This window comes from Antechinus flavipes, chromosome 4, assembly GCF_016432865.1.
Source record: "Antechinus flavipes isolate AdamAnt ecotype Samford, QLD, Australia chromosome 4, AdamAnt_v2, whole genome shotgun sequence".
Lineage (NCBI taxonomy): Eukaryota > Metazoa > Chordata > Mammalia > Dasyuromorphia > Dasyuridae > Antechinus > Antechinus flavipes.
In genome coordinates, this window is record NC_067401.1 from 384,242,411 (window position 1) to 384,264,165 (window position 21,755).

The following is a 21,755-nucleotide window of genomic DNA, read 5'->3' on the forward strand; positions in this document are numbered from 1 at the left end:
GCAGTAACTGCCTGATGGCCGGTACTCAACTATTGTACTACTTTCATATAGCCCTTCAAATATGAATACTTAAAGTTATCATATCTTTCTTTTTTTTCCCCTCTTTTCCTAACATGTGAAGTTTATTTGTGTTCCTTGGAAGACAAGGTCCCCGAGCAATTCTGATTGCTCAACTCTTGTTATCAGAATTGAACCCAGTGCAAAGGTTTGATAGTAGACAGCTGTCTGATGTGTTCAGGGAGGACTAATACCTCTGGTGTGAGGGCTTGCTGAACCCTTTTCGGGGCTACTCATCCACCTTTGATGTCCACCTGTCACCGAGTTTCTATTTGTAGCTCCAGGAAGCTGTATCATGTACAGTAGCTACATCACGGTAAACTCAGCAGATGGGCTAACTCTGGGTGAGATTAATCAGCAGGTCTCAAACTTTTTGGTGAATGAGGGGGATGTGTGAAGGCTTTCCCAGAATGGGTGGATGGGAATAATTTGTTCCAGTGGCCATGAAGGTGACTGGTGACTTTGTGCAACTTTGCCTTGCTTCAAATTTAATTCATGGGCCTCTTCAAAAATGGAGGACAAACAATTTATTCCTCACTCTGGAACTAAGCTTTTCTTATGACAACCCAAGATCTTTCCTTTTTTGGTTACTGCTGTTAGCACTTATTGAGCCTGAAATCTAAAGCTAAGCTTTTCTTATGACAACCCAAGATCTTTCCTTTTTTGGTCACTGCTGTTAGCACTCATTGAGCCTGAAATCTACTACTAAAACCCCCTTATCTTTTTCAGACAATCTGCCATTTAATTGGGTTTCCCTCAAAGTCATTGTTTTAAACTCAAGATAACTCTTTTTATATTTTTGTCCCTATTATATTTTCTTATATATTCAACCCAATGCTGTATCCTGTCTAGATCTTTTTGGGTCCAGTCATCCAGTGCTATCCCTCTCAGATCTGTGACTTAACACATATTTGATAAGCCTTCCATCAATGCTTTATATCCAGTTCATTGATAAAAATGTTTAATAGAGCAAGGCTAAACACAGTGTGGGAGTACTCCCTAGAGAACTGCCAAATGGACACCAAACCATTAAATTTTACTCTTTGAACTGGGCCCTAGAATCAGTTCTTAATCCATCTAATTGTACAATAGTACATCTAGTCTATCTAGTTTATTACTCCATCTTTTCCAGAATGTCCCAAAACACTAAGCAAACAATGAGCATTTATTAGGCATACATACTTTGCTCTATTCATAGTTATTCCCTACAACAGTTAAGTAATTATTGAACAAAGAAATGAGACTAATCTGGCATTCCTGTGTTTGAAATCAGCTGTGTATACTTATGCCTTTAAAAGGTTGCTAGATGGTGAAGTAGAGTATTGCATCTTAAATCAGGAGGATCTGAATTAAAATTCAGTCTCAGACACTTCTGAGCTGTGTAACCCTGGGTAAGTCATTAAAACCTGTCTGCCTCAGTTTCCTGATCTGCAAAATAAGCTGGAGAAGGAAATGGTAAAACATTCCAGTATCTTTGCCAAGAAAACCCCAAATGGGGGCATGAAGAGTTGGACATGATTGAACAATTTATCTTTTTAAGAGTATTCTAGATAGTTAAATCCACATACTTGCTATTTTTTTGTATGACATTCTTCTATTCTAAACATAACACTTATTTTAAAAAAATATATATTTGAATTCCAAATTTTTCCTTCCTTCAGTCTCTTCCTCACCCATTGAAAAGGCAAGCAATATATGAATTGTACATGTGAAATCATGTAAAACATTTCCATATTAGCCAAGTTGGGGAAAAAAAAAACCCAAGAAAAATAAAGTATTAAAAAAAAATGCAGACACTAAGACATTGTTGATGGAATTGTGAATGGATCCAGTGGTTCTGGAGAACAATTTGAAAACTGCTCAAAAGGCTATCAAATTGTGCATACCCTTTGATCCAGCAGTGTTTCTACTGGGCTTAGATTCCAAAAGGATCTTAAAAAAGAGAGAGTGACCTGTATATGCAAAAATGTTTGTAGCAGCCCTTTTTATAGTGGCAAGAAACTGGAAACTGAGTGGATGCTCATCAATTGGAGAATGGCTGAATAAGTTATGATATGTAAATGTTATGGAATATTATTGTTCTGTAAGAAATGATCAGCAGAATGATTTGAGAGACCTAGAGAGAGGTACGTGAATTGATGCTAAGGGAAGTAAATAGAACCAGGATTTTATTTACACACAATTAATGCAAGATTATACGATGATCAATTCTGATGGACTTGGTTCTTCTCAGCAATGATATAATTCAGACCAGTTCCAATAAGCTTGTGATGGTGAGAGCCATTTACTTCCAGAGAGAGAGGACTGTGGAGACCAAGTACGGATCACAACATAGCATTTTCACTTTTTTTGTTGTTTGCTTGAATTTTATTTTCTCATTTTTTTCCTTTTTGATCTGATTCTTCTTGTGCAGCAAGATAATTGTATAAATCCGTATGCCTATATTGGTTTTACATATATTTTTACCATGTTTAACATATATTGGATTACTTGACATCTAGGAAAGGGAATGAGGGGAAGAAGAAGGGAAATTGGAACACAAGGTTTTGCAAGGGTCAGTGGTGAAAAATTATCCTTGCATATGTTTTGAAAATAAAAAGCTTCAATTAAAAAAAAAGAACTGGGGAAGTTAAAAGAATATGGCTTATAAATAAAAATGAATTATTTTTACAATCTTTTATCTCCATGCCTTTGCAGGCTATGTCCCATGACTAGAATATTTTATACCATTTCTGTCTTTTGGAATCCCTTATTTCCTTCAGGATACAGCTCCAAGAATACCTCCTACACCTTTTCCTTCTAGTTGTAGTTCTCTCCCTTGGTGAGGTGGTATAGTAGTTCTGAAGATCTGAAATAAAGTCTTTTTTTTTCTTTTGTTATAGCTTTTTATTGACAGAATATATGCAAGGGTAATTTTTACAACATTGTTCCTTGCATTCACTTCTGTTCCAACTTTTCCCTTCCCTCCCCCTAGATGGCAGGCAGTCTCATACATGTTAAACATATTAAAATATCTTAGATACAATATATGTGTGCAGATCCGTACAGTTCTCTTGTTGTACAAGAAAAAATGGATTCAGACGGTAAAAATAACCTGTAAGAAAAACAAAAATAAAAGTAGTCCACATTCATTTCCCAGTGTTCCTGAGTGTAGCTGATTCTGTCCATCATTGATTAATTAAAACTGAATTAGATCTTCTCTTTGTCGAAGAAATCCACTTCCATCAGAATACATCCTCATACAGTATTGTTGAAGTGAATAATGATCTCCTGGTTCTGCTCATTTCACTCAGCATCAGTTCATGCAAGTCTCTCCAAGCCTCTCTGTATTCATCCTACTGGTCATGAAATTCCGTCTTAGACAGTAAATGCGATGTTCTCTTCTTTTTTATAATATATAATGGTTCTCTCTGAGCACATTTCTTGGGGAGGTTTTCTGGAGGCAGCCTTAGTTTCAGTTCAAAGTAATAATCACTCCAAATATAGCCAGCTGATAAAATCCAAACGTTTATTTCTTATCTCTTTCCTTGGGCCTGGTTAACTTTTTTTTTTTTTTTTAAATTTTATTTAATAATAACTTTGTATTGACAGAATCCATGCCAGGATAATTTTTACATAGCATTATCCCTTGCAATCACTTATGTTTCGTTTTTTCCCCTCCCTCCCTCCTCCCCCCCCCCCCAAGATGGCAAGCAGTCCTATATATGTTAAATATGTTGCAGTATATCCTAGATACAATACATATTTGCAGAATCGAATAGTTCTCCCGCTGCACAGGGAGAATTGGATTCAGAAGGTAAAAATAACTCGGGAAGAAAATCAAAAATCAAATAGTTCACATTCATTTCCCAGTATTCCTTCTTTGGGTGTAGCTGTTTCTGTCCATCATTTATCCAATGAAACTCAGTTAAGTCTCTTTGTCAGAGAAATCCACTTCCATCAGAATACATCCTCATACAATATCGTTGTCGAAGTGTATAATGATCTCCTGGTTCTGCTCATCTCACTTAGCATCAGTCCATGTAGGTCTCTCCAAGCCTCTCTGTATTCATCCTGCTAGTCATTCCTTACAGAGCAATAATATTCCATAACATTCATATACCACAATTTACCCAGCCATTCTCCAATTGATGGGCATCCATTCATTTTCCAGTTTCTAGCCACTACAAACAGGGCTGCTACAAACGGGCCTGGTTAACTTTCTTAGAGGCCTATCTCTCTCCTTGGTTCCAAGAACTCTTGCAGCTTGTCCTTTGCCTCTGCTTTCTTCAGCTTCCAGCCAGCACAAAGGTGGAAGATGGAATGAATTTGACTTCCCCTCTGAGAGTGGGCTTGTGGGCTTCTGTATCTCCCAGAGTGCTCTGTATCTGGCCCTGAAAGCTTCTTGCTTATATGCTGTACACTGAGTACACACCAATCATTATATCACCAGGAAACCATTATTTGTTGTAGGATTAAATCAATTCTAAACTAGATTTAAACATTGTCTCTCAATTCCACTTAGTACCTTGTTTCAAATTCTGGCCCATAACATCTCCTTGTAGGATCAGATCAATCATACTGAACCATGCTAAATTAGAAAATTATTGTCTCTATCAATTCTAATGATAACACTTTGTAAGGATTCCAACAATTAGTGTGATTTATTATTTTATTAACAGTGTGATGTTGGGCCTCAGTTTTCATATCTGTAAAATGGGAATACATATCTTTCAGGATTGTTGTGAGAGGATCAAATGAGATAAAAATTGTAAAAGCTCTTAGTACCATGAGTGACATTATATATATATATAAGTTCTATATGAATGATAGTTAACTATTACTGTGCTCTAGCCCTCTATACCAGCACCACACTGGTTATATCACCCTTTAGGGTTTAGTTTTCCCCTTCATTTTAAGGTTCAAGATTCTTGATTCTATGTTTATAGTAGCATGACATGCTTGTGTTAGATATTATTTACCTTTATTTCCATTTTTTGTAAATACCGTTAAAAAAAAATCTAAAATGGTTGAAGAAATCTCTGAATACCCATATGTATTGGGCCCCAGACAAGACCCATTTCTCTTTATTGAAATTGTTTCCCTTTGTGTCTTCAGAAATTCATTCTTCAGAATTTCCAACTTATCAGGGCTGACTCTATCTATTGAATTTTGGTCCTATCAATCATTCCTTCATACCCTAGAGTTCTGCTAGTTTTTTTCTCTTCTATCACAGACTTCTAGAGGGAATTAGCACCTTCCAAAGTTCCCACTGTTTCTACCCCAATAGGCAGTTCCTTCTTATTAAAGTCAGATCCAGAATAATTTTTACTCTTGTTTCTCTCTTCTATGAAGGAAAAAATAATGCCACAAAATATTGCTAGTGACAAAGTGTCCTGTGTATTCAGATGAGCTTGACAGAGAAAGCCTGAATCTCTGAATCTCAGTAAACTACCTGGAAGCCTCTGTACTCCCAGAGGCAAGCTAGATTATAAGTGGATCCTTTTATTTAGGGCTTTTGTTCAAGTGGATTTTGGATTACAGTCCCATATCACAGGTGGAAGTCTTCAGTAACTCCATCTTACTGTACCCAATCAGAAAACCAGGTTATGATGTCAACCTCCCTCCCCCCCAAGATCTTTGCTAACTTTGAGTTTAGCCTGCTGGTCAACAGCATACTCCCACTTCATAGTGTCCTTCTCTCTACTGGCATCTTCCTGGTTAATTGTGGGTTATGAGCCAGAACTTGAAACAAGGTGATAACTCAATGGAATTGATGGAAGCAATGCTTGTGTGCTTGGGTTTGCACCTTTAAGAGTTTAACATTAGAGGTCACACATTAGAGCTCACACCTTTCAGAGAGTTTACATATTAGAGCTCACACCTTGGAGTTCACAAGTACGGGAGATACACAAAGTTAACTTTGTAACTTTGTGAATTCACACCTCCCATAATCCCATTCTCCGAGGAGGAGTCAATCTTTGAGTTTACACTTCTAAAAGAGCATAAAAAGAGTATAAAAAGAGCTTCAGTCAGTCAATTCAGGAGATTACCAGGAGTCAGAGTTGAGCTAGAGGCAGAAGCTGGAAGAGCAAAAAGACAAGCTGCAAGAGCTCTTGGAACCAAGCAGAGAGATAGCCTCTAAGAAAACTAACCGGGCTATTTTGAAAGAGGCAATAAAAGACTGTACCTTAATCCCTGGCTGCATTTGGGGTGATTATTGATTTGAACTGAAACTAAGACTGTCTCCAGAGAACCTTCCCAAGAAACCTGCTCCCAGAGAACTATCATATATTTTATAAAAGAAGAGAACACCACAGTTAATTGCTAAAATCCTTTGCCTTGCTAACTTCTCTTGGAATTTAGCTCGCTCTTAGTGTAATAAAATCTTTGCTTCTTGATTTGGAGGTCTATTCCTACAAATTCCTTTGGGAGACTTGTAACACTGGCTGATAACCCCATTACCTCATCATTTGGTGGTTAATCCCATCATTATGGTGGCCTGCTACAGGAAGAATCTTACTGTATCTCAATAACCTCATTTTGATGGCCCTGTATGGGAAACCTCAACATCTCCCAGCTGTGAACAACCTGACTTTGAGCACCATATTTTAAGAGGGAGGCTGAAAAATTGAAGGATTGAGGGCAATCTGCCACTGAAGAGATTTAGATGTTACTGGTTGAATAGCTGAAGGAACAAGGGATATTTGGTTTGGAGAAGAGGTGGGTACATTGTAAGTGTATATTTGTATAGATATCACTGAAATTATCTTCAATTTTTTTTTCTTTTTCTTTTTCTTTTTTTTTTGCTGAGGCAATTGGGGTTAAGTGACTTGCCCAGGGTCACACAGTTAGGAAGTATTGTGTCTGAGGCTGGATTTGAACTCAGGAACCTGACTTCAAAGCTGGTGCTCTGTCCATTACACCGACTAATTGCCCTATCTTCAAATATTTTTAAGGATTGTCATGGTGAAGCAGTGGGCAGTTAGGTGGAACAGTGAGTAGATTCCTGAGTCTGAGTCAGGAAGTCTGGATTTCAAATCTGGCCTGAAACACTTACTAGCTATGTGACTCTGGGCAAGTCACTTAACTCTCAGTCTTCTCATTTGTAAAATAAGCTATAAAAGGAAATGGAGAACCAATCCACAGTACCTCTGCCAAAAAAACTCCACTTTGAGGTTATAAAGCAGACATGACTGAAAGACTAAACAACAACATGGTGAATCTGTAGACATTCATGTAGTAGTTCCAGAATATCTGGAGTACTCCAATATTCATTTCCATCTGGTGGTCAATTTAGACATTTCTAGGTGTTTGTTCCCATGGATCATGTCATACTTGAGTTTCAGGCTAGTTTCTTCTGATTTTTATTCTGTACACATTCTCCATTCTCTTGGATCTTCCACAGTTCCAAACATATTAGCCACTCAATTGACATCATGTAGTGGAAAGTTAATTGGATGTGCAGTTAGAACACCTGGGGGTCCTAGTCTGGACGCTGTTATTACTTTATAATCTTGGCCAAGTTTTCTGAGCCACACTTTTCTTATATGTGAGATCCATAAACTGATTAATATGCATTTATTATTTAAGGACTGTGTGTCTTATGCTGGGAGTTGGGGACACAGATAAAAATGACACTCAAGGAGCTAACATTCTTTCAAACAGGAATAATATCCTTGAAGCCTTAAATATAAACCACAGCACTGGCTACTCTGTGACCTTGGAGAAAAGTTATATTTTCTAGATCTCAATTTCTTACTTGTTAATTGTGTGTTCTTTGCTTTGCTTAATTCTTTGGGTCTTACTTATTTGAGTCAAATCATATAGATCTAAAATTTTGTATGCACTCCTGATATAAAGAAGCAGGTCCTTATTAGTCCTTATTAGCATTAAGGGTGACCTTGAGACACCCACATATCTATCTGCTATTGTTCTTTTAAAAGATTACCAAATATTTCTTTAATTATTCACTCAATCATCAACTAGCAAACATTTTGCTAAACAAAGAACAAAAAAGAGATATATATGAAAATGAGCTCTGTAGATATGTTTATATTTATTTTGATAAGGTATTAACAAAATAGTCATATGTATTCTGTTCTGAATTTATTTTTCTTCTGTATTTGAAAAATGAAATACATTGTCAGAATGTTCTTTTCCCTTCTGCCTACTAATGCTTCATTGCCTCATCAGCTGTCTGGAATCTTTCTTCCTCCTACATCATCCCTAGTAATTACAATTCTGCTATTACGAATTTAGCTTACTGCTTTGTGGTCAGTACAAAACAGAGATCAGACAGCATTTTTCTCCATGGATTTGATCCAAGGGGATTGAAACACAAGGGCAGCTTGATACTATAGAACCCAGTAAAATTTTTTTCTCTGCTCTTTTCCCAATGTAAATACTTTGAAGATTCCTCTAGTTAGACCAAATGATGTCATTTTTATCATTTCCATTAGCAGGAAAGTGAGTTGAAAAATATTGAGTTGAAAAATAAATCCTTTGATAACAATGAATTGGAGTACCCAGAGGGGATTAGGGATTACCAACTAAATTGTTGGAGTTACATCACTGTTTTACCACCAACTGACTCTTAATCTCACATGGGATGGGAAGGGGAAGCCAGGTTTGTAAAGTCTATGGAGAATGATACCCAAGAGATCCAGGGAAAAAGTCTAAGATTTTATAGATGGAGTAGTTAAAGGAGGTGTGTGTGTGTGTGTGTGTGTGTGTGTGTGTGTGTGTGTGTGTGTGTAACACTATAATTGTCTTCAAATATTTTAAGGATTGTCATGTTGAAGGGGTTGATATTCTATGAAGTTACAGAGTAGATGGAAGTTATAGAGAACTGTGTTTTATTTTTATATCAAAGATCCTTCAAATGATTAGAACTGTTGAAAAGTGGTATGGCTTACTTTATAAAGTCCTTGAGAGTAAGAAACATTTTCTCTAGAATTTACATCCCTGCACTTAGCATGGTTTGCCGGATTTGTATTAAGGATTTAATAAATGCTTAATCTAATTTAATCCAATCCTCATTCTTAGGCTAGAGGTTAATCTTGAATTAGTTCTGGCAAGAGAGAGATAATAGCAACTTTTTTTCCCCTCTGTAATAATAATTCTTAAATTTTTTTGGTCTCAGGGTCCCTTTATGCTACTTTTTTTTCCTCTTTAAAATTCTTTTATTTTTTAAGTTCAATTTTATTTTGTTTTCTGTTTCTAATTCTCTCCCTTCCCTTTCTATGCCCCCATCCATTAAGAAGGCTAGAAAAACAAAATCTATTACAAATGTGTATGATCATGCAAAACAAATGCCCACATTAGCAATGTCCAAAATAAAAACCAAGAAAGAAGAAAATATGCTTCAATTTGTATTCTGAGTCTATTAATTTTTCTATCTGGGATAGTATGTTTCATTGTGAGCCCTTTGGATTTGGTTACTTTGTTGTTCAGGGTTATAGTAAGTCTTTAGATGTTCACAACATTGCCACTACTGTATAATTTATTTCCACTACTGCTTTTATTTAATTTAAAAAAATTTTTTAACTCTTGCTTTAGCTTTTCTAGATCTTGCCAGACTTGTATCTAAGTGTGTGTGTGTGTGTGTGTGTGTGTGTGTGTGTGTATTTTTTTTTTTTTGAGGCTTTGCCAGTAGGTGTTTTCAAATTGTTTTTCTCCTTTGAGCTTCCCTATTACCATAATAACTCTTTATGTTTGGATTCTTTTTGATTTGTTCATTTTTCTAGTCTTTTTCTTGACTTTAGGTTAGTGATTGACTCTGTGTGCTTCTTGAGGGTAGATTGAGGTGTCTCACCTCATCTTCTGTCCCTTTAAGTGCTGATGCTTTCATAGCTCTGGCTTTCAATGTCCCCAAAGTGGTGTGATCTGAGTGGGAGGGAGGAGGGAGTCTATTCACTGCCCTTTTGGCCTGAATTCTGCAAGTTCCTCAGGCAGGTTTAAATCTATTGGCTTATTTCTAGTTAAATGTTTCAGCTGTTTCTTAAGCACTGGCTCACTGGGAGAAGGTGGGTGACAATGCTGTCAGATGATATCTATTCAGGGATCTTCTTAGATTTCATTTTAGAGCTCTGTGCCTTCTCTCAATTCCTGGAAGCTGCAATTCTCCCAACCACAGTCTGTTGTGCATTCCTGGCCAAATCTCCTCCCCAGAGTCTGAAGATTCTCCTGTCTCCCTTGGCTGCTCTAGATGAGAAAAATGATTCATTGTGTTTTCTTAGCTTTCCTAATCATAATTCAATCTGGTACACTCTGTCAAGGAGATGTTGAAGAGTCCTAAACTTTAATGCTTCCTCTCACTTCACACTCCGCCAGTGAATCCTATGTACACTCTGAAGAATTACTGAGAAGCTTTGAAGAATTTCTATATATGTGAGTTATACTTATTGGTATTTACCATATTAGAAATTGAGAGGTTTTAGTATTCTTTTTCCCCTTTTCTTTTCAATGGTATTTTATTTTTCCAAATATGTGTAAAGATAGTTTTCAACATTCATTTCTGTAAGATTTTGAATTCCAAATTTTTTTTCTCCTTGACTCCCTTACCTGCCCTCTTCCCAAGACAGCAAGCAATCTGAGATAGGTTAAATATGTGCAATCCCTTTAAATATATTTCCATATTTGTCGTGTTGTGGCTCATAGTTATAAGCCAGAAAATTACCACAGGTGGAATTCCAATTTAGGTCTCCTGATTTCAGGTCCTACACCATGGATGCCTTATTTTCAATAGTAGCATTTTGCTTGTTTCCACCGGGTGGTGCTATTAACAGCTCTTGGACTATAATGGATGCTTGGTAACAATAGTCAGGTGTTTACAACTCTGAAGGTATTCTGTACAATCAATTCCCCAGAGTTTATCACTGAGCATCAGCAAGTTTAGGAAGCTGCCCCACCCTTAATGACTACTTCTTATATCACTCACCCAGGGCAGCATGTTCTCCATGGAAAAACTAAGGTTTTATTTGAGCACAAAGGAAGAGATTTCTTTTGAGATAAAGCAGAAGGGAAAAGGACCCAAGGATTTTGATATAAGGGTCCCTGAGTGAAATCTAAAAGTTGCCAGCAATGGTTCCCTCCTCCCCTTCCCCCTCAGTTTCTGCTCTATGGTCTTTTCAATTGGATCTTTATCTTGGCTGGTTAACTTTGTGATTTTCCATCCTTTTCTTTTTATTGCATTCTTGTGCATTGCCTGATGTTTGCCTCTTCCTTGCATCATAAACATAGATATTAGTAGAGATGGCACATAGAGTGGGTGTTTACATTTCTTAGTGAATCCTCAGAGATAGAAGTATTGGCTTCAAGTGAAATGAATTGAAATAAATAATTATGAGTAAGGGGTCTCCCAAGGGTCATTGTTTAGTGAGCAAAATAGTACATTTGTATAAGATTTACATGATATTTGCATGGTCCTGCACCTGCTTTGATGGTCAGAGTAGAAAATGGTGATCCTTCCTTTTAGTTTCTCCAGGGTTGGATAGTTCATAATTAGGATTATGCTTTCTGAACCTCCAAGTGAGAACAGGACCCCTCCCTGTCCCCAGGCTAGTTTATAATCCAGAAGCTGAGGTAGCAAAGTTAATAGCTCAAATTGCCTGGGAGGAGGGTAGTTTTATCCCTAAAGAAAGATTGAATTACATGAAGAAGGGCTTTTCTATAGAACTATCAGAGTGGAAGCAGGTGCAGATTATGAAGTTAATTTCCCAAGTTAAGAAGATTTTAGTGTAGTGAGGTTGAATTGGCCTACAGGGGCTAACCTATGAAGCAGGCTTAAAAGTAGCCATTCTTGGTTCCAACTGGTTCCAATAGGATTTTGATAGCTGGGAGGGGCCTTAGAGACCATAAAGCTATCCCTCTCCTTTTACAGATGGGGGGACTATTTTCTTGAAATGTTAAGTGATATGTCTAAGGACACAAAAGTTAAGTAATAAAGTTAAAATTTGAATTCTCTGATTCCAAATTCAGTCTCCTTTGTGCTATACAAGCTGCCAATGACAACATCAAATATAACCCTAAAGAAGCATTACTACAAATTAGTCTCCTGGATCCCTTTATCTCTAGTAGATTTTCCTTAGGCTACCTTAGAGGTTAGCCTACATGTGTATAGCCTCAGATTTCTTCATTCACTCCCTTTTGCTTCCATTCTCCAAATTACTTAACAGCAAATAGTGTATGAAAGTTTCCTATCTTCCTCATCTTATTCGACTGATTTTTCAGCTCTTCATGTGAGAGGAGGGAAGGGACCTTATTGTCTAATCCTCGTATTTTCTACTAGACTAAGGGTTTTAAAAGTGCAAAGACAATCTTCTCTCCTTCACCATTTTTGTAACTCCCTCAGTCTTAATATGTAGGACTCTGCATATAATAAATAAGTCTATACCTTCTCTCTTTTCCTTTACTCTCACTAGTTTTGGGGAGGGGTGGGGGATGGAGGTAAGTCAACTAGTCCTTACCTTGGAGGTAAGTCAACTCCATTACTCATCAACCTCTTTTTTGTTTTTTGAAGTTGACTTAAAACTTTCTACTCAATCCAAATCATAGCAGCTGTAGAATACTGACCCCCTGTAAGAAATAATTCACTGGACCTTACTCTATTTCAATCAGTATTAATCGATTTGATATGATTTCATAGGGATAGTGATTATAAGTTCCATATATTAGGCCCCAAAGCAGTGAGCTGTACATTCCAAGTTCACTTGCTTAACTAGAGGTCCTCCACCCTTTTTTTCCTTGTTTGGTGACCAAGTTCAGTGTGGCAGAGGAGACTCAATTACATGGAAAGTCCCCAACTTATTTTTGTACTTCCAGATCATTCTCTCTTATCCAGCATGAGGAGAGGTGATCATCTTCTGATTGCTTTGTCAGTGAAGATGTCCAATGATTAGCTCAACTAGAGACACCTCTGTTGCTGCACCATTTCTAGCTGATGCATCATTTTTTTGTCCCTTGAAACAAGATCCATCAACCAATGCAATTCTGTCCTTTGTATTGCTTCTTCAGGATGTTCAAGTATCTAATCTGGTATCATATAAAAATAAGGCCCTGAAAGATGGGGGCATCTTAGATCATGAGGAAGACTTGAGATCCACTTCATTAGAGAGGACCGTGTACTCTTTAATAAAGAGTACCATTGGCTCAGAATTCTGCCTCAGTCTCTTTTTGTGTGTGTGTGTGTGTGTGTGTTGGATAATTTTAATCCCCACACCCCCAGATCATATTCCCTACTTTTTTTTTTTGAGGCAATCAGTGGTTTGTTCAGGATCACACAACTAATAAGTGTCAAACCCAGTAAGTCTGGTCTTCCCTAATGCAGACTCTATCCACTGTTCCATCTAGAGGTCCCTTCCTCTGTTTTAAAGGAACAGACTTCTTTCTCAAAGAAAAGACCTGGTTTACCATCTTCTTCTCCTGTCTTTATATCTACCTTAAGCTGCCTAATATCCCATTTCTTCAGCCTTCTTAAATCTAGTGGTATCTTCCTAAATTCCATCTCAGCCACCTATTCAGATGATCCCATATGTCACCATTACCCACAAATGTTCCATTTCCTTAATTAGAATTTCTGTCATTCTCCTGTGACATTCCCTATAATCTGTGTTTTACTGTTCCTAAGTCTTTGTTCTCATTCATACATTGAATCTCTCTATCCTTCAGTGCTTTCTTAGATCATTACTTCAACTCAGAAGTTGGTAATTTCAGCTCTGTATTGTCCCCTGTGTCCATTGCCCTCTTGTCTTCTTGAGGCTCTTTTGTTAAACCTCAGTTTTGAATTATTTCTACCATCTGCTTCCTCTATTTCTACTCATGTCTCTTCTGAATACAACTGGAAGAAGTACTTACTGAGTACTTCATGAATTCATGTTATTCAACAAAATTGAGTCCTTACTGCATGCAAAAGGCAGTTCTATTATTCTTTCCTAAATAATTTCCCATCTCACTCTCCACAAAAGTTGCTCCAAAACTCTTTCCCCTTCAAGCTTTTCACACTTCTCTATTTCAATCAGCTGAGGACATTGCCTTTTATTGTACTGAGAAAATTGAGAGAGAACATTTTACATTAGTTCTTTACTTTCCCTTTCTTTTCACCTCCAAGTTCTTTGAACTCATCTTTTGCCCCACTCTCCAGCAATGAAGTGACCCATCTTGCTAAACCAATCCTTGTATAGCACATTTGATCTCATCCATCTTTCATTTTCACTAAAAATTGAATTCTCTTTCATCTCCATTGTTTTCTTGAATTTTTAGTCTCTTTTAACTAGTGGCTTCTTTCTTACAGCCTTCAAATATACCAAGTCTCTACCATTCCTAAAAATTTAACCCTACTATCCACTCAAATTTTTGTTTTATTTATTTCTTCCTTTTTTTCAGTGAAACTCTTTTGGAAAAGTTTGGAATGTAATACACCTATGAGACAGGCAATTAGATGGCTCAGTAGAGGAGCTGAATTCAAACTTAGCCTCAGATGATTACTAGGTGACTCTAGTTAAAACATTTAATGACTGTGTGTCTTAATCCAAGAAATTCCATTCTAATACTTTTGCCTGTGGTACACAAGGTTACAAAGAGTCAGAGACAACTGACTGACTGAACAACAAATGGGACATTCTGTTCAAAATGATGTTTGTGGTGATACAAGACTGAAACTCAGCAGAGAGACTTGGGTTGAATATATAGCTCAGGGCATCATTAGAATTGAGATAATAATGGAACCTACAGGAACTGATAACGTCCTCAAGAGAGAAGAGATATTTGTGTGCATATGTGTATATGTATGTGTGTGTCTATATGTTCATAGCTATAGCTATATATGTGTATATATGTTATATATTGTTTATCCTTTATTTTCAAAGAGGACCAATAACACCAGGAAGGTGAGTTTTGACTTGCAAATAAATTGGATTTAAGTGAGGCAGAACTGTGCAAAGTCACTGTTCCCTCTCTCCCCTCTGGAGCCATTATGGTCCAGTAGCAAGATACCTAGATGAGGATGACTAGAGATGGCCCTGGATGCAGGGGAAATCTTGGTGTTTTTAAAGCTAAGATCTTTCCCAGGTCTCAGTTTATCTGAGACAACACCCATTTAGTGATTAAGGTTAGGTAAGAAATGAGGCAAAAAATGGCCTCTTTTACTTAGTCACACACAAAAAAAATCAGTCTGGGAGGGGAAGACCCTCTAGGTTTCTGGCCAAAACAGAAATAATTACTATTTATACTCACTCTGAGCCACCAAAACCCAAATGTAAGTGTGTGTGTATGTGTGTGTGTGTGTGTGTGTGTGTGTGTGTATGAAGAGAGTCTTTATACATACATGCATGCACACATACATATATCTATACACACATTAGGTTGTTGTCCTTTGTTCTTGAAGAGCATCAAAAATAATATTACTATTTTTTTTATACGTGTGTGTGTGTGTGTGTGTGAGAGAGAGAGAGAGAGAGAGACAGAGAGAGAGAAAGAAAGACAGACAGAGACAGAGAGACAGAAAGACAGAGAGAGACAGAGAGAAAGAAGAAGGCCTGGCACATAGTTTTGGGAAATACCCCAAAGTAGGGATATGATATGGATAATAGACCAGCAAAGGAAATTAAGAAGTAGCCATCCCAAATGGAAGAGGGAAACCAGAAATGAGCAGAGTCGTGAAAACTCAGACTGGAGAAAATATTGAGGAGGAAAGGAGTCAATAATATTGTTACTGGGAGGTCAAGAAGGATGAGGCTATCTCCCATGTAGCTGCCTATTAAAATCATGTTGATCCTTCAAGGCTGAGTTCAGATGTCTTAGCCTTCTTCACTAAGGACTTTCCAGTTACCATCCCAACTCTCCAAGTTAAAAATTATCTTTCCTTCCTTGAGATTATTATACTTGTAACCTTTCTTGTTGGTCAATCACTGAGCATTTATTAAGTACCTACTATGTGCCAGGTACTGAAGAAAGAAAGACAAAAATGAAAATCTTTCTTCCCAAGGAGCTCCTGTTTAATCTGGGGACATAAAATATAGTTATTGTGTATATTGTATGCATGTCTCATTCCCATACAATGTAAGATCTTTGAGGATAGGGAGTATATAGTATTTATATTCCTTACACTTGTATCACTTCTAGCATCTAATACGGAGCTTCCCTGTGGCAGAAGCTTACTAATTGTTAAGTGACATGCCCAAGGGGTGTGCAGCTGTAGTAGCAATCTGTTCTCCTGATTCCCAGAGCTGTTTCCTGTATAATACACTGCCTCTCGTTGCCATCACGTATTTTGTGAGGAATCAGGGCACAGTTGCTGTGTTTTATTCTTCTCTAAAGTTTATAGTCCTCTAGACTACAGGCACTATTGTCTAACTTGCCATATCACATCCTAAGGATCCCTGAACCTTGCCATCCCCTGGGACCTTCCATTCTCAATGAAGCTGAATCTTTTATTAGCCTTGTTTCTTCCAATTAGAGTGTGAGTTCCTTGAGAGCATGTAATGCCTCAGTTTTTTCCTCTTTGTATCTCCAAGGCTTAGCACATAGTAAGTTAGCATTTGTATATAGCACTTTGACATTTGCAAAGCACTTTACAAATATTACAAAAATTACAAATAAGATAATAGATGAGTAAACTGAGGCAGACAGAGCTTAAGTAATTTGCCCAGAGTCATACAATTAATGAGAGTCTGGAGCCATATTTGAACTCAGATCTTCCTGACTGCACTCTCCACTATCAGATGCCTCTTAATAATTGCATTTTCATTCATTCATTCCACATCTATTATTTACCTATCTCTAATACCAATGATTTTTCAATTCACTTTTCTGGAGTTATATGTTGGCTTGTTTACTTCTTATATGTTTTACTCTGACTCTATAATTTTACCTTTGCTTAATTTTTCTCCTTTCCTAAATCCATTTGCCAGGATAGAAATTCTACTTTTCTATTTACTCCAAGGGCAGGATAAGTGTGTAGAGAAAGAGAGAAACAGAGAGAGGTGTGTGTGTGTGTGTGTGTGTGTGAGAGAGAGATAGAAAGACAAAGACAGAGAAAAGAAAGAGAGGAGAAAGAGAGGAAGTAGATGGAGACAGATATAGAAAAAGACAGAAAGAAGAAAGAAAAGAGAGAGAGAGAGAAAGAAAGAGAGAAAGAGAAAGAGAGAGACACTAGTAGAAATCAAGAAAACTCTCCGATTCCTTCTCATTGGTTTATATCACTCATTTACTATAATTCAATCTTGAAGACTTGAATTCAAGTCTAAAACTAGAGCACCTTTGAGACGTAAGTGATGGGATGGTACAGCAACAGCTTCAGACAGCTTGTGAGTGATTATTTACTGCTTTGGGCTTCTGACCTGATGCCAAGGTGCTGTATGGCAAAAGCAGAGGCTGGATGGACTCTGTCCCTTTTGGCCCTGGACTACCAAGAACTCTGGGTTCACATGGAGCAGATTTGGTCCAGTTGGCTCAGCACAAAAGATCATCATCTCCCTGGCTCATGCTCCCAGACCAGGATTTTATTCCAGGGAAATTTCCCAGATAAAGCTGATATAAGGCTTGTATCTATGTTTTTCCCAAATGTAGGTAACAGGATCTTCAACAAGGCATTCATACTTTATTTAAATTATTGCAGAAAATGAATAATGGGAAGGACTCATTGAAGCTCATGAGCAAATAAAAATTGAAGCACTCAACTAACTGGGTCCACTCAGTCTACTTCCTTTCACTCCAAGATAAACATGCTTAGAGGACTATTGATTAAGCGTTCCTTCTTGCATGCAGGTTTACTTTTTCTGAACAATTCTGGCCTTTTTTCTTGGCCATGCATAGTATAACTTTATTTCTTCAGCCTTCTATAGACTATTCCTTTATGTATATATATATATATATATATATATATATATATATATATATATTTTATTTTATAATAACTTTATGTTGACAGAACCCATGCCAGGGTAATTTTTTTACAACATTATCCCTTGCACTCGCTTCTGTTCCGATTTTTCCCCTCCCTCCCTCCACCCCCTCCCCTAAATGGCAAGTAGTCCTATATATGTTAGATATGTTGCAGTATATCCTAGATACAATATATGTTTGCAGAACTGAACAGTTTTCTTGTTGCACAGGGAGAATTGGATTCAGAAGGTAAAAATAACCCGGGAAGAAAAACAAAAATGCAAATAGTTCACATTCATTTCCCAGTGTTCTTTCTTTGGGTGTAGCTGCTTCTGTCCATCCTTGATCAATTGAAACTGAGTTAGGTCTCTTTTAGACTATTCCTTTTTTAAAAGACATGGGAAGTTCATTTCTTACGAAGTTTGGTCTCTCTGACTTTGTGTCCAGGAAAGGAAACAAGTGCAGACAGTAGTCAGCAAATATAGGATCTAGAAACCTGATGCATACACTACTAGTGGTGTATTTCTCTTGTAAATCACCATTTTCTACTCCTGGGAATGAAGGGAAAGAAATCATCCCTGTCCAGCCTATTGTCACAATTGTATTCAAGTCTGGAATCACAAGCTGTTTTACAGCTCATTTTTTTATAGACCATAACAGATAAAAGTCTATTCTTCTTGATTCTGAGCCATTCATCAGGAATCAATCATGAGTTCCCAATCTAAGCAAGGTGTATGAGAGCAAGAGGTCTCTGTCCCTTTATATTTAGGCAAAGAATCTGAGATCCAGGATGGAGTCAGGTTAATCTTATGATTAAATCAGGACTTTAATCAAGATTACTAGATGAGTACCAGAGCATGGGATTAGAATGAGGGATGTTGAGTACTATGTGCCTGTCCTGGGAGCAAATGGAAAAAATTTTCAATTTTGATCTTGTTTTCAGACAGGTACTTCTCCCAAACCTCTTAGGGGAGCCTGAGAGTAATGCATACTCTCTGGTTGTTGTTGTTTGTCCTTCCTTCTTGATATTAGAGAGGTGATTTAAGTGAGGGAGGGCTATGCAAGGCCACCTGTCTCACTTTCCCTCCAGAGTCACCTGGATTCAGTGGCCAAATATAGATCAGGATTGGAGATGGCCCTGGATGCAGTGGGAGACCTTGGCTTTTTTAAGTAAGGTCTTTAACAGGTCTCAGTTTGACTGAGTCCACATCTATTCAGTGATTATGGGTAGGTGGCCACTGATGGAAAGAATGGCCTCTTTCACCTAGTTAATCCCCTGCCCCCCAAATAAATAAGGCTGGGAGGGTTAGACTCAGGGTTTCTGACCAAAATTTCATCCAGTACTTTTTAAAGGGCAGCTGCCCAAGACAGGGGTAGAGGAAAACTTTTAAAGTCCCAATAAACACAATGTTGCTGAAACCAGGAACCAGGAAAAAAAGAAGGGAAAGAACCAGCTCTATCTAGCTTGTAAAGGATAGAGCAGAGCTTCACTCCTTGCATCTGATTTCTCTTTCCCTTCTCCATCATCAGGCTGCTCTTGTCCATCTTTTTTTCTGGAAGATGATTGATTCTGGTTTTTTATTCCAATGTCAGGAAGTCTCTGGTATGAAGAGCCTCCTAAAATGATTTGACCTGGAGTTTTCCCTAAGAGAAGTTGAAGGCAAATGGAATTGTCAAGTATGGCAATATGTAAGAGAGGGGAGAGGAGGAAATTCTTTCAGGGCTAACCTCCACCAGGTAATAAGTGATCATTAACTGAAGAGGTAATCTCCCCAGGTCCATTCCCAGACCTTTGTCTCCACCCTTTTTTACAGAAAAATACAGGCTGTTTCCTGCTCAGACAGAACCCAGCCCAACCTCAGCCCTCCCATTAGCACTAGCACCTTTCTTTCTCACATGCTTGTTCTGGCCTTGCTTAGATAGACTAAACTTGATTTAATAGAATTTAATAATAGAAAGAAACACTGAGCTTCTAGGTCTCCTGAAGCCAAGGTTTCTGGACAGAAGTCCCATCTGGTTTAAGGGGATATCGCTGACTCATAGTCTTTTCTAAAACAACCAAAAAACCCCACGACCAACTACAAATGCCTCCTTGCCAATTATCTCAATCAGTCCACCAACCAAGTTATTAAGCGCCTACCATGTGCTGCGTTTTTCAGCTGATTTATTCTCTACCTCTTCTAGATATTGGCCAACAATAGCTCACAGGCCAAACTCCACTTGGTTATTGTGTGGATCCTGATTGACTTAGTGAATGTAAATAACAGTCATTTCTGTTTTGGCCAGAAACCTGATAGTTTTCCCTTTCCAGATAAGATTTTTTTTTTTTTTTGGATGATGTAAAAGAGATCATTTTTTGCCTCAATTCTTATCTAGTCTCAATCACTGAATGGACCTTGCTGTAGTCAAACAGACCTATTAAAGACCTTAGTTTAAAAAAGCCTAGGGGCAGCGAGGTGGTGCAGCGGATAGAGCACCTGCCCTGGAGTCAGGAGGACCTGACTTCAAATCTGGCCTCAGACACTTAACACTTCCTAGCTGTGACCCTGGGCAAGTCACTTACCCCTAATTGCCTCAGGGGGAAAAAAAAGCCTGAGTCTCTCACTGCATTTAAGGCCATCTCTTTCTAATCTATAGCTTATCACTTGGCAGAGCCCATCCTCACTCATCCAACTCACTTGCATGTCATGGTGTGGAGGACTGCTGGACCCTAACCCTGGGTCCAGGCCCTAGACTAGCTTATGAAAATGACTAAGAAACTTTTTTTTTTTTTTAAATCGCTAACTTAAGTATGTTTAGACTTGCTGGGCCCACGGAAAGATCAGTTATCCAGTAAACTGTTCCTCGAACCCAGGTAACCAAGTTTCTGTTTTGACTAACTGTTTTTAACAGACTCTGTGGCTAAGCTATGGTATGAAAAAGATTATGTTTTTACTAGTATTAGTATTCCTAACATGACTTAGAGCCAAAATTATGATATATAAGTTTTCTTTCCCTGACCCTAATAGCCAATCAGTTTTATCAAATTAAAGTTTTGATTTAAAGAGAATCTTGGGCAAGTATTCTCACTCTGACTCCGAAGCAAGCTTCTCCTGCAGCAATGGCATCACCTCCCTGATAATCATGGTTCCCTTCAAGAACAAATGACAAACAACGAGGGTGCTGGACCTGAATTCAAATTTGTTTTGGACATTTAATAGCTCTGTAACCCTAAGCAAGTCATGTAATCTCTCATTTTTTCCATCTATAAAATGGGAATAATAACCTATCACCCACAGTTGTTGTGAGGATCAAATGAGATAATATTTATAAAGCACTTTGTCTGATATTAGTAGTTAAGTCAGTAAAATGCTTGTTCCTTCCCTGTCTGCCATATCTGAATATGGCATTACTTTAGTCATAGAATTTTGCCATCCTTGGGAGTACCTCTTCCTCTGCAGCCTCTCCTTTTGATTGGATGACTCTTCCTAGAAATAGAAATGGACATAAATGCAGCCATGTCTCATTCTTTTCTAGAATGAACTTTGTCTTCCATGCCCTTGTACCCAATATCATTGCCTCCACTTTCCTCTCTCCTTCTCCAACCTTTTTTTCAATTTCTTTTTAAAAAATGTGTTGTCTTCCTCCATTAGAATGTAAGATCCTTGAGGGTAAACACTATCTTTCTTTTTACTTATATTTGTATTCTGGGAGTTTAGCATAGTACCTGGCACATAGTAATCACTTCTAAAAAATTATATATTTTATTAGTCAATATATACCTGAAATAAAATATTATTTTTCTTTGTTATAGTATATGTTATCCAAATGGAAATATAATCTGTATTACAAGCATA